The following is a 12,920-nucleotide window of genomic DNA, read 5'->3' on the forward strand; positions in this document are numbered from 1 at the left end:
AAGGATCATTTTTTGGTTTTTGTTTTGGTATTTGGGCCATACCCACAATAGTCAGAGGTTATTTCTAGTTCTGCACACCAGAATTACTCCAAGTAGCACGGCAAGTTTTCAACTCAAAACTCATATCTTTAACAGTTTCATTAGTGAGATGATTATCACCTGTTTAAAATATTTTATTTTCCAGTGAAAATGTTTCTTTGAAGTGGTCAAAATTACATATCCTTATGTTTTAAAGATTCAATTACTGTATGAATTCTACTCCTTCCTCCCACTTTGTAGTCAGTTCTTTGAGGGATTTTTTTAAAATGTCTTATATATGTACGTATGTATCTGTATGAAAGCTGTATGAACAATGTGAAGCTGAGTTACTGTAAATCACCAAGGACAAAAAATGGAAAGCTGCCAGGACTGACTTTAGAAGACCACTCTTTCCCTTTCTAATCATTATCCTTACCTCTCATGAATATCCTTATGAAAACTAGTTTCTTTTGTGCTATTTTATTACTAAATTGTTACTACTAAATTGTTATTTACTAGTATCATTATTTAATATTATTACAAAATATTTCTTTTACTGCAAAATATTTGCCTATAGGGCTGGAGCGATAGCACAGCGGGTAGGGCGTTTGCCTTGCAAGTGGCCAATATGGCCAACCCTAGTTCGATTCCTCCGCCCCTCTTGGAGAGCCCGGCAAGCTACTAAGAGTATCTCGACCGCACGGCAAAGCCTGGCAAGCTACCCGTGACGTATTTGATATGCCAAACACAGTAACAGAAGTCTCACAGTGGAGACGTTACTGAGCCCGCTTGAGCAAATCTATGAACAATGGGAGGACAGTGACATTATATAATTTTGACTTATTTTGAAATATAAATGAGTTAATACAAAATATATTCTTTAATCTGGCATTATTTGCTAAACATAGTCATGTTCTCTGCATAGTGATCTTGTACATATTTTGTTAGAGTTATCTTCTATCTTTGATGTTATTTAAATGACACTTTCACTATTTTATTCCTAATTTTGATGACATGGTCATGGTTCTCCTGTTGTTCATTGATTTGTTCGAGCGGGCCCAGTAATGTCTCCATCGTGAGACTTGTTACTGTGTTTGGCATATCGAATACATCACGGGGAGCTTGCCAGGCTCTGCCATGTGGGCGAGATACTCTCGGTAGCTTGCCGGGCTCTCCGAGAGGGGTGGAGGAATCAAACTCAGGTCGGCCATGTTGGCTGCATGCAAGGCAAACGCCCTACGGCAATTTTGCTTTTTTTCTTTGATAATATGTCCGTCCATCTTGCTAGGAAAGTCCTTTAGATTTAGAGTAGTATTGGACTTCCCTTTTTTTTTTGTTTTTTTTTGGGGGGTGGGGGTTACACCTAGTAGTGCTCAGGGCTTACTCCTGGCTCTGCACTTAGCGATCACTCCTAGTGTGCTCACGGTAACATATGGACTGTTGGGGATCAAACCCAGGTTGGTCGCATGCAAGACAAACACTCTACCCACTGTACTATTACTCCAGAGCCCCCTTTTATTTTTCTTTGAGCATAATCTTCTTATCTGTAAAGATAAGGCTTCTTCCATTTTAAATCCTTAAATCTTTTTTGGGGGCTGGAGTGATAGCACAGAGGGTAGGGCGTTTGCCTTCCACATGGCCAACCTTGGTTCGATTCCCAGCATCCCATATGGTCCCCCAAGCAGATCCAGGAGTGATTCCTGAGTGCAGAGCCAGGAGTAACCTCTGAGCATCACTGGATGTGAGATCCAAAAAGCAACAATCACTGTCACTGTCACTGTCCTCCCATTGTTCATCGATTTGTTCGAGTGGGCCCAGTAACATCTCCATTGTGACAATTGTTACTGTGTTTGGCATATTGAATAAGTCACAGGTAGCTTGCCAGACTTTGCTGTGTGGGCGGGATACTCTGGTAGCTTGCTGGGCTCTCTGAGAGGGGTGGAGGAATCAAACTCGAGTCAGCCATATTGGCTGCTTGCAAGGCAAATGCCCTACCTGCTGTGCTATCGCTCCAACCCAAAAGCAACAATAAATAAATAAACACTTATCCTGGCAAGCTCCCCGTGACGTATTCGATATGCCAAACACAGTAACAACAAAGTCTCCAATGGAGATGTTACTGGGCCCGCTCGAGCAAATCAATGATCAACGGGAGGGAAAGAAAAAGAAAAGAAAAACTATGTTCAATATATGCAGTGCTGCCTTTAATAAAAAATGGTGGTGGGGCTTATTCTATCTCTTTTCTAAAGCAGAGTAAATTTACTATTTCACCATTAAATATTATACTTGCTATTAGGGATTTTTATATGCATTTTTAGAATTTTCCTTGTGTTACTTTAAAAAAAAATTATTTTGGGACTGGAGAGATAGTTCAGTGGGTAAGGCATTTGCCTTGCATGCAGCTGACCTGGGTTCAATCCCCAGCATACCATATGGTTTCGTGAGCAACTCCAGGTGTAGTTCCTTAGAGCAGAGCTAGGAATAACCCCGCAGTAGCACTGGGTGTGCCCTTCCCTGGTAAAAAATCCAATTGATCTTATTTTTCCTATATCTATTGAAGTAATAAGAATTTTCTTTCAGTCTGTTAATATCAGTTACATAGGTTGACAAGTGTGGATTTCCCCATATAAATTCAGTATGATCAGTCTGTACTTACGATTTTGGTTTTTAGGCCACACCAAGTGGTACCCAGATCTTACTCCTGACTCAGTACTCAGGGATTGCTCCTGGTGATGCTTGAAAACGATATATATGTGATTCTCAGAACAGGCATAAGATAACTTTTGCACTAATCTTATATTTAAAACTAACCATAACTTTAGTTAGTGATAACCCAAATTTAATATGGGAGGGGTCTACACGTGTTCACAAGTACATGGAAGCCTGCTATTAGGAACTGTCCATGTAAAGATGACTTTCAAAATCATGTGCTTGAATGGAGCAACCAAGGAAAGGATTTGCAGAAGAGAAGAGGAGCCATTTGAGCACAGCATTGTAACACTGTCCTACCTCTGTTCATCAATTTGCTCTAGCGGGTAACATCTCACAACAAATTGTTAGACTTGTTACTGTTTTTGGCATAACGAATATGTCACGGGTAGCTTGCCAGGCTTTGCCGTGTGGGCGAGATACTCTCAGTAGTTTGCCAGGCTCTCTGAGAGGGGCAGAGGAATCGAACCCAGGTTGGCTGCATGCAAGAAAAACACCTTACCTGCTGTGCTATCACTCAACCCAGTTGAGCACAGAGTCTAGGATAATTATTGATATAAAGGAATATATATTGATATATAGGAATATAGATAGAAAGAGGCAATGAAATGTTTAGTAGGCTCTGATAAGGAAGGTAGGGACAGAACCAGGAAAATCGAGTATGTTAAGAATTCAGTGTGAAGTTTCAAGAAGAAAGTTGTAAGAAAGATAGGTTGGAATTTGACTATTGGTTATAGTAATGTGAGGTCATGGGTGACCTTGATAAATAGTTGATGAAGATATGATATTCTGAAGTTATTGTCTTCCCCATAATTATAAACACATTTTATTGGAATGAAGTTTAAGTTGTAGGGCAGGGAAAATTAGATTAAGTACAGCAAATATATAGGAAGAGAAATGGACTGTATCTAGAACAAGGTCAAGGTTTTTGCTTTTGTTTTAAGGTGAGATAATTTGAGTGATTACAATGATACAATGATATTTATATGAAAATATAAATTATCCAGTGGAGAGCTATCTACTAGACAGAAGATAGTGGGTACAATTGGAAAAGTGATGTCTTTGAAGAGGCAGAAAAGATCTAGTACAAGAGTGGGTTGTCACTGGTGAAGGGATGGGTGTTGGACCATTATATAACTGAAATCCAATCACGAACAATGATTGTAGCTGTATATCTCACTGTGATTCAACATTTTTTTAAAAGTAGGTAAAGGAAAGAAAGAGTGGGTTGTCATTTACTAGGAGGTCAGTATAATCATAGTTGAGATAGTAGCTTATGTGGGTACTGTGAAAGTCTTAGGATTATTATTGTCTTGTAAGATCTCCCTCTGATTTCTGGACACATGATAGGATTGTGTTTCCTAAGTTCTTTAAGACTATGTAAGCTAATGGAACTGGTTGTAGATGGTGACTTGTGAGTATTTAATTGTTAGCATAAAATCTTTAAAAGTGATTTTCTTCTCCATCATGGGTACCTCTGTACAGTACTACAGAGAAGCAGCCAATACACACTGGGGCCTGTGTCTGAACCTGGATGCTTCCCATGGGGTGGTGGGAACAGATAGGTTCTAGTGATTAATAGATATCTTTAGCCTCCAGAATTCCTGTTAGTGTTTTCTTGGTTTTTCCATAATCTATAATGCTTCATCTTAAAATATAAACATCCTGGGGATGGAGTGATAGCACAGCGGGGAGGGCACTTGCTTTGCATGTGTCCTATCCAGGTCCTATCTGCCAGCATCCTATATAGTCCTCTGAGCAACACTAGAAGTGATTCCTGAGCACAGAGCCAGGAGTAACACCATGGCCATTGCTAGACATGGCTCCAAACCCCCAAAATAAACACGATCATGATCACGATCATCCTGTTGTTCGTCAATTGCCTCGAGCAGGCACCAGTAACGTCTCCTTCGTCCTAGCCCTGAGATTTTTTTAAAAGTGCCATATTCAAGGATCTTTCAGGGTTAGGAGAATGAGACCCATCATTGTTACTGGTATTTGGCATATTGGGTACGCCACGGGGAGTTTGCCGGACTCTGCCGTGTGGGTAGGTTACATTTGGTAGCCTGCCAGGTTGTCCAAAGTAAGAATGAGATAATAAGATGTCACTCCGCCGCAAATAAACAAGCAAATAAAAATAATTGAACAAAGTATATGAGCATTCTTTAGAGGGAAAGTGCTTCAAACCTGTCACACTCCTGCAACTTCAGATGAGTCATTTATTAGGAACTCCTGTGACTAGATTTGGAAAAGATGGACAATGAAAAGAACAGAGTCAGCCTTGGGTACTTTAGAGTTTAAGCCCATATTTAAGCCAATATCTGCTCAACATTGTGTATGTTTGGGAACTTTTATGAGTTTTTATATTTTACTCTGAGGCCAGATTTATATCTTGATCCATCATATAAAATATACTAGCTAGCCTCTCTTCTCCTTTATTCCTCAGACCTTCACCAGAAATTATCTGGGTTGTACTTGTTTCAGCCTTTTCTAGACCCCATTGAAGGGCTTGCCTAAGATAAAGCCTCCCAAGCTTGCTTGCTTCTGTGTTTGATTTGTTCCTGTGGTATGGCATTCCATGTTGGTGATGGTGGCAGCAGGTGAAAAATTAATTGGTATGGGCAAAATTTAGAGAATCATGGGATGCCATCTGGGTTGCAGAAACTAGTTTTTGCTTTTTTTTGTTTCAAATAGATTACAGTTTGTGGAGGAGCATACAAATCTCTTGTAATGTATGCAAATATAGTTCCTGTCGTGTTCATGATTTCACATACCTGACTAATATAAAAGGCCCTCCCATTGTTCATCGATTTGCTCGAGCGGGCCCAATAACGTCTCCAATGGAGATTTTGTTGTTACTGTGTTTGGCATATCGAATACATCCAAGGATTGAACCTGACTAATATCTCCAGTAAAATTCAAAGCAGACTGTTCTGAATCTAAATTCCCCCAAATCAAGAAGTAATAAGCTATCGAAAAATCCAGCAGCACAATACCTATGTTTTAATTTCTAAGGCCAAGATACAGAAATGTTCATTACATTTCTATTACAGGGGAAATATTTGTGGATATTCCAGTTGACTCCCTTATCTAGTCAATCCCTCTTATGTAGGGGAATTTTTATCTACAGAGCTGTGTATGTTCCTTTGAGTTTAACTTTTACTGAAAGGAAAGCTGGGTGAGTGAAAGTTTGCCCTGCCTTTTTGCTCTGCGAACTTAAGTTATTGCTCTTAAATATGTTTCCATATAGTAGCTTTTACATTTCAGAGGAATGAATGATAGAGCAGGAAATAATGAGAGAAAAGAAAGGTTGCTAGAGGGGGATCCAGTGCAGGAACCATTCATGAAATTGTAGTTGTTCCTAATGCTGTATATTCCTTCTATGTATTAATTACTCATTTTGCTGCCGTTGTTATAATAGCTACTGTACTCATTCCTGAAGACTGTCTTATGATATCTTTCCTTTGCAGAAAGGAAACCTCATTTAATTTAGAAGCCAATTCATTATGCCACGAATATCATTTTATAAGAATGTTGGGATCATTACTGCTATGAAAATGCATGCTTAAAATGACAAAGTGTGTCACAAACAATGGTTTCAAGCACTTTCTAGTTTTTTGTTTTGATTCTTTAAAACAATTCTATCTGATATTCATTTCCAATAAAAAGATTATTCAAATATTTGTTTAATTTGGACTTTTGATATTAAAGAATAAAATAAATATTTGAATAATCTAGAAAAATAATAGTCTAAATCTCTAATTTAGCCTTTTGATATTAAAGAATAAGAGATTTAGACTTCAAAATATAGAATAAAAGCAATGTACACTTTTAAAAATTATGGTGCAACAAATTTTGTGCATAGTTCCAATATTCACATTGCTAACTATATTTGCATTGTGAACAGCTCTAGAAATTTTCTCTTCTCAAAACTGAAATGGTATGCCCATTAAACATCATACCTCTATCCTTCTACTTTCTTTTATTTCCCTTTTATTGGGTCACACACAGCGATGCTCAGGTGTTACTCCTGGTTCTGCACTCAGGAATTACTCCTGGCTGTTCTAGGGAGACTATATGGGATGCTGGGAAACGCCCTACCCTCTGTGCTATTGCTGTTCTCGGGCACTTGTTTTTTTTTCCATATTTTGGCTATTTGAACAGTGTAGCAATGAACATAGAAGTGCAGATGTCATTTCAACCAAATATTTTTTGCCTCTCCAGGATATATTCCCAGGAGTAGAATTGCTAGGTCAAATGGGAGCTCAATTCCTAATTTATTGAGAATCGTCCATGCTATTTTCCAAAAGGACTGCACCAGTTGGCCTTCCCACCAGCAGTGAAGCAGAGTCCTTTCTCACCACATCCACGCCAACACTGGTTGCTTTTGTTCTTTTGGATGTGGGCCAGTCTCTATGGTGTGAGATGATATCTCATTGTTGTTTTAATCTGCATCTCCCTGATGATTAGTGATGTCGAGCATTTTCTCATGTTCCTTTTAGCCATTCAGATTTCTTCTTTGAGAAAGTTTCTGTTCATTTCATCACCCCATTTTTGATGGGGTTGAATGTTTTCTTCTTGTGGAGTTCAACAAGAACTTTGTACATCCTTGATATCAACCCCTTGTCCGATGGGTATTGTGTGAATATCCTTTCCCATTCTGCAGATTGTCTTTGTATTATGGTCACTGTATTTTTTGAGGTGCAGAAGCTTCTTAATTTAAGATAGTCCTATTTGTTTATCTCTGTTTCCACTTGGTTGGTCAGTGGAGTGCGTCTTTGAAAATACTGTTAGCCTCAATAACGTGGACGGTTTTGCTGACCATGTCTTCAATGTACCTTATGGATTTTTGGGTCTGATGTTGAGATCTTTAATCCATTTTGATCCGGCTTTTGTGCATGGTATTAGGTCAAGGTCTAAGCCCATTTTTTGCAGGTGGTTATCCAGTTATGCCAGCACCATTTGTTGAAGAGGCTTTCCTTACTCCTCTTGTTGAGGAAGGTTGAGGAAGGTTGAGGAAGGTAATGCCTCCCCACGTCTTTTCCCCAAGAATTGCTTTAGCTATTCATGGGCGTTTGTTGTTCCATATGAATTTCAGGAGTGCTTGATCTATTTCTTTGAAGAATTTCATGGGTATCCTTATAGGGATTGCATTGCATCTGTATAATGCTTTGGGAAGTATTGGCATTTTAACAATGTTAATTCTTCCTATCCATGAGCAGGGGATATGTTTCCATTTCCTTGTGTCGTCTATCATTTCATGGAGTAGAGTTTTGTAGTTTTCATTGTAGAGGTCCTTTACCTCTTTAGTTTGGCTGATTCCGAGGTATTTGATTTTCTGGGCCCTGATTGTGAACACCATCTTGGCTTTTTTGAGGGAGTTGCTTGCTTGCAGGATTATTTTCCATCCTTTGACTTTGAGTCTATGTTTTCTCTTACTGTTCAGATGTGTTTTTTGTAGGCAACAGAATGTTGGATTTAGTTTCTGAATCCATTTTGCCATGACGAGTCTCTTAATTGGTGCATTTAGACTTGTTGACATTGAGGGAGACTTTTGTCATCGGGTTTTGTGCCATTTTTATGTAGGGGTTTTTTGCGCTTGTAGGGTTTTTTCTTGTCTTACAGTAGCCCCGTTAGTCCTTCTTTTAGGCTTTGTTTTGAGTCTATGAAATTCCTGAGCTTTTGTTTATCTTTGAAATAGTGTATTGTTCCTTCTAGTTTGAGTGATAGTTTAGCAAGATAAAGTATTCGTGGTGAGGTGTTCATTTCATTGAGTTTTTTCACTATATCCTACCATTGTCTTCCAGCTTGAAGGGTTTCCTCTGATAGATCTGCTGTAAATCTGAGGGGTGCTCCTTTGTATGTGATTTCCTTCTTTGATTTCTTTCCTTGTTTCTTGCAGTATTTTGTCTCTGTCCGTGGCATCCATCATCTGAATATGATATGTCTCAGAGTCCTTTTAGTATAGTCTATTTTAGCTGGCACTCTCCGGGCTCCTTGGATCTGGATGCTTGTATTCTCCAGCTCTGGGAACGTTTCAGCAATGATATTTTTAACTGTGGCTTTCTCATTGGGGTTATATCCCACTCCCTCTGGTACTCCGATGATTCTAATGTTGTTCCTCTGATTTTGTCAGATTTTCCAAGAACAAACAAACATTTTGTTTAACAAAAGCAAGCTTATAGCCTGTCACATAATTTCAATGATTTAAGAAGTATAGTTTGGGACTGGAGAAATAGTACAGGGTTTGCTTCACAAGATGCTTTGCTTCACAAGCAGGCGAGTTGGACTCAGTTCCTGACACCATATACAGTTATATATATATATATATATATATATATATATATATATATGGCTTGCCAGGATTGACGATCGCTGAATGCAGACCCAAAATTAAGTCCTGAGTACCACTGGGTGTGGTTCCAAAGCAAACAAAACCCAAAAAGTGCAGTTTTAAAATTGGCTGGAGTTAATGACTTAAGACCAGAATTTTGAAGTTCACTTATATGAAATTTGTACTTTAACCACCCATGCAAACCCTGTCCTTGCTTCTTTTCTGCTTCTGCCCTTCATTACACACAGGAAATAAAAGCAACTGATTGGTGGAGATATTTTAGAATCCCAAAGTAAAGAGCTAGCTAAGAATCACTTCTACAAGTGTTGGACAGATAGACCAGAAATTGAGGCACTTGGCAGGCATGCTACAGACATGGCAAGTATGCCAGAAGTGGTCCCTGAGCATGGTGGGGCATGCTTCAAAGTCTCCTCTAACTTAGTGACTTCTAACTATTTATCCCATGCCTGTCAGCTACAACTTTCTTTTTCTTTGTCTTCTTTGGTAGGGCAGAGGGCTTGGGCCACACCTGGACATATTCAGGGACTTGCTGCTGACTCTTTTATCCCTGGCAATGCCCAAGAATTTCCATCAATGCTCAATATCCTTTTCCTTAACTGCTTAAGATTAGCAAATGCCTAAACTGCTATACTACCTTTCCAGTCCTCACTTTGCGTTTTATAAAGAAATTAATGGATAAACCGTCTAGTCACAATGTTTTATAACAAACAGATCCTCTAATAACTCAAGTCATTTAAGAGAATCTAATGGACAAACCAATGGCAATTCATGATGAGGCATATTCATGCAGAATGAAAGATCCCTACAAAGTGGCAGATTACCAGAGTATTATGAAGGGCACATTTGCCATACTTATTAGAGAAATGGGGAAAGACAATTGTTGAATTTTATTTTTTTTGTTGGTTCACTGTAGAGTTATTTTTTTTTTCAGATTTCTTGCATGGAGCTGGAGCGATAGCACAGCGGTAGTGTTTGCCTTGTGCGCGGACGCCCCGGTTGAGCTGGGTTCGATTCTTCTGCCCCTTCTGGAGAGCCAGCAAGCTACCGAGAGTATCTCGCCCTCATGACAAAGCCTGGCAAGCTCCCTGTGACACATTCTATATGCCAAATACAGTAGCAACAAGTCTCACAGTGGAGACATTACTGGACTCGCTCGAGAAAAATCAATGAACAACGGGAGGACAGTGCTACAGTGCTACTGCATTATATGTTTTAATTATACATTATTGCTAGGTCAAGCCGCTTGAATAATGTCAAAGAAACCCTAAACTTAGGAGGACAAGAATTTTCACGAGAGAAGGAATGTAGATTTGGTTTTGAAAATATTATTGTGCATCGAAATGTCAGTTCCCAAGGGTAAAAGAGAGAAGCATAATGACGATAGCCTAGAGAAGGAGCTACTTGGGAAGAGAGGATGTAGGCATGGGGTAGGGCCTGAAAGATCAGGGAAGGGCATGTAGTAGCCTCTAGAGAATTGGAAATCGCTGACAGAACATTTAAAGAGGATTTCTGGAGAAGTATTGAAAAAAAGGGGGCTGGGTGAGGCTAGAGACTGTTATGGGGAAAACTTTCAAGGTTTCTCTGTGTGTTTTTCCACCAATTTAGCAGGAATTGAAGGAAGATTTGGAAACTCTTGACAGATAAAGTAAAATAATTAAGTTGGAGTGAGTTTGTCAATCTTTAATCAACAGATGATTTTTTTTGAAATTTTTATTAGTGAAACACCATGAGGTACAATTGTAGACATACAAATTTTTGTGCTTGGGTTTCAGTTATAAAATGATTGAGCACTCATCCCTCCACCAGTTCCCATTCTCCACCTCCAATGCTTCCATATTCCTCCCACCCCCCCCCCCCGTCCCTCCCATCCCACCCCACATATAGGGCAGAGCATTCCCTTTTGTTTACTCTTTCCTTTTGTGTGCTGTGGTTTGCAAAAGAGGCATTGAGTGGCAATCGTATTTGGTCTATAATCCACTTTCATCATGCATCTTTCATCCTGGGAGGACCCTCCCAACACCCTTTAGTTGGTGCTCCTCTCTCTATCTAAGCTGCCTTCTCCCCCAGCATGTGCAGCTGACCTCCAAGCCATGGAGTGAACCCCCTGGTACTTATCTTGGCTATTCTTGGGTGTTAGTCTCCTATTTTTTTACTTTATATACTCCAGAAGAATGCAATCTTTCTTTGACTGTCCTGCTCTTTCTGACTCATTTCGCTTAGCATGATACTTTCCATGTAGTACCACTTGTATGTAAATTTCATGACTTCATCTTTTCTAACAGCTGTATAGTACTTCATTGTGTGGATGTACTAAAGTTTCTTTAACTAGTCATCTGTTTTCAGGCACTCGGGTTTTTTTCCGGATTTTAGCTATTGGGAACAGTGCAGCAAGGAACAAACAAGCGCAGATGTCACTTCGACTATACTTTTTTGCCTGTCTGGAATATATTCCCAGGAGTCATATTGCTTGGTCAAATGGGAACTCAATTTCTAATTTTTTGAGAATCGTCCATACTGTTTTCCAAAAGGTCTGAACCATTCGGCATTCCTACCAGCAGTTAAGGAGGGTCCCTTTCACGCCACATCCACGCCAACACCAGTTGCTTTTGTTCTTTTTTTTATGTAGGAGTACTGCTATTTATTCAGCCACTGATTAGCTGATTGAATTGGGCATGAACTCCACCTTACCTTTTTTTTCCATAGTTTTATATATTTATTTATTTTTCGTCTTATATTTATTTATTGAATCACTGTGGAGAAAGTTACTAAGCTTTTAGGTTTACGTCTTGGTCATACAATGTTCAAACACCTTTCCCTTCACCACCACTTACTTTTCACCACCAAGAACCGCAATATACCCCTCCTCCCATTCCACCCAATGCCTGTGAGGCAGATGATTTCTACTTAACTCTTCTCTACATTGATTACATTCATCATTTCGACAAAAAATGCACCATTATTGTTTAGAATTTCCCCCAACTATCAGAATTGCTGAAAAGGCATCGTGAAATACTTTGTTTTCTATAGCTGGTTATGAGAATCATATAATGTTGGGCAGCTGCTATTGTGGCCACGCAATTTTGGATTTCTTCAATGAGCCAGATAATTACGAGATTGGTTTCTATGCATCTGGTGTTATGGCTGTGCCAGAGAGCCACTCGTGGGGTGGTAACTCAGGACCTCGGTAGGGCATGAAAGGCAAGCCGGTACCGCCCACCTTCCCATGAGACTGAAATTGTCCCGTCACCGCCGGCTCATACCTGGCTTTCCAATAAGCTCTGAGAAGGCGGCCACCTTGCTGCCGGTGGGGGGGGGGGGGGGGAAGAAAGGCGGAAGGGAGCAACACCCTTTCCCTCCCGGGGAGGCATGGCGCCAGTTGAACGCATGGCCCATTCACTTTTCTGCCACAAGCTGATGGGCTCTGGATTAAGTCCTTTTGCCTCTGGAGCCATGGCCGAGCCAGAGAGCCGCTAGTGGGGGACATACTCGTGACCTTGGTAGGGCATGAAGGACAAGCCGGTACTGCCCCCCTCCCTTCCCATGAGACTACAGTTGCCCCGTCACCACCGGCTCATACCTGGCTTTCCAATAAGCTCTGAGGTGGCGGCCACCTTGCTGCCGGTGTGGGGGGGGGTTGGAGGGAGAGAGAGGTCGAAGGGAGCAACACCCTTTCCCTCCTGAGGAGGCATGGCACCATAGTTTAACGCATGGTTCATTCATTTTTCTGCTGCAAACTGCCAGGCTCTTGATTTAGTCCTTTTGCCTCTGGAGCCATGGCCGTGCCAGAGAACCGCTTGTGGGGGTTAACTTGTGACCTCGATAGGGCGTGAAGGACAAG

The sequence above is a fragment of the Sorex fumeus genome, unplaced genomic scaffold (assembly GCF_029834395.1).
Source record: "Sorex fumeus unplaced genomic scaffold, SorFum_2.1 ptg000086l, whole genome shotgun sequence".
In the NCBI taxonomy this organism is placed as follows: Eukaryota; Metazoa; Chordata; class Mammalia; order Eulipotyphla; family Soricidae; genus Sorex; species Sorex fumeus.